We start from the raw sequence: 1,560 nt of genomic DNA on the forward strand, positions 1-1,560 counted from the left end.
AGTTTAAAATAATATACATTAATTACAAACATTAGGGATCAAATTAAACTTTACTTTTTAATTTATTTTGTATTTTAAATATTTAACCAAAGCATATCACCTTTCCGAATGTTTATAATTTAAGAAACATGCAAAATCATATATATATTTTTAAAAAATGTTCGATAGTTGGTGATTAATTTATTTCTCTCAAATGTGGCCTTGTATATATATATATATATATATATATATATATATATTGGTGGATTTTTTTTTACTAAACCAATACTCATACTTATTTTCGCAGTATGTGTACGTTGGAAAGAAACATTAGAATTAAAATAAATGTTTTCCTAATTTACATTCCTAATTATTTTCATGTTAGGACTGTAGTCATTGATCAATTTAATGTCAAAGTAAATTAAATAAATATTTTATAAAAATCAATTAACCAAACGTTAACTATTGTTACGTAAAAATTAACCAATTTAAAACTCAATATATGTTATAGAAATAATCGATCGATACCACAACGTCGATCCAAAATGACAATTACTCAAATAAACACCGACTATTAAATAAAGGAAAGAATGATATTAATCTACTAAAGCTGTAAAGATCGATTCAAACAGTGTCACTCTCCAAGAACCGTTTTAAACCTAAGAAAACAGTAAAGTTAATTTAAGAACACTGCGTAATTATAAAGCACGAGAAGATAAGTAACAATCCAAATAAAATGAAATTAAACATTTAGTATGAACTATTAAAATAAACTAAATTAACATAAGATTTAAAAAGATAAAGTAGAAAAATACAATACAACAGGCGAGAATACGTAAAATTTCAGTCATATGTGCTCAAAGATTGCATCTTTATCAAATCTTCATATGTTGTAAAAAATAGCAAAGAATTTCCCAAAGCGTAGCGGCGATGATAACTAGGTTTATATCAGTCATATGTGCTCAAAGAAATTGTTTTGTATAAATATTTGATATTTTTGTATTCAACTGTATTTGTCATGATAAGAAATATTATTTGTTTAAGATTTTTTTATGTAATTATCTGCTCTATGATTAATGTTCTTTGTTTCGCAATACATGTGTTTAGCATAGGATCTGGATAGTGGATATATCAGTATGAGTTATGATTTGATAGGAAACTAAGTTCAGTATCGTGTCATTGTAGACTTAAAACTGAATTTATAAATTATTGTCGGGTGTGACTATCACTAATGTTACACCATGACAGACGAGTCTAGGGCAAAAGGTTATTTATGTTTATTTGAAATTTTTATAGGATGAATTACTTTTTTGTCAAAAGTTACGATTTGACGTCCCTATAATCCATTAATAAYGCATATGGTCTCTCAGTAACAAAGTTAACGAAAATCCGTTAAACTAGTTATCTAATGGAGCATTTTAGTCCTTTCACGAATGTTTTTTTATTTAARAAAATAATATAAATTATATAATATAATCAAATATTTTGTTTCTATTATATTATATATACATACCAACGCTATTGTTTGAGAAATTGTGTATTAATCATCAAGTATCGAACATTTTTTAAGAGAAAATTACA

This window comes from Cynara cardunculus, assembly GCF_001531365.2.
Source record: "Cynara cardunculus var. scolymus isolate 2C chromosome LG 13, CcrdV1, whole genome shotgun sequence".
In the NCBI taxonomy this organism is placed as follows: domain Eukaryota; kingdom Viridiplantae; phylum Streptophyta; class Magnoliopsida; order Asterales; family Asteraceae; genus Cynara; species Cynara cardunculus.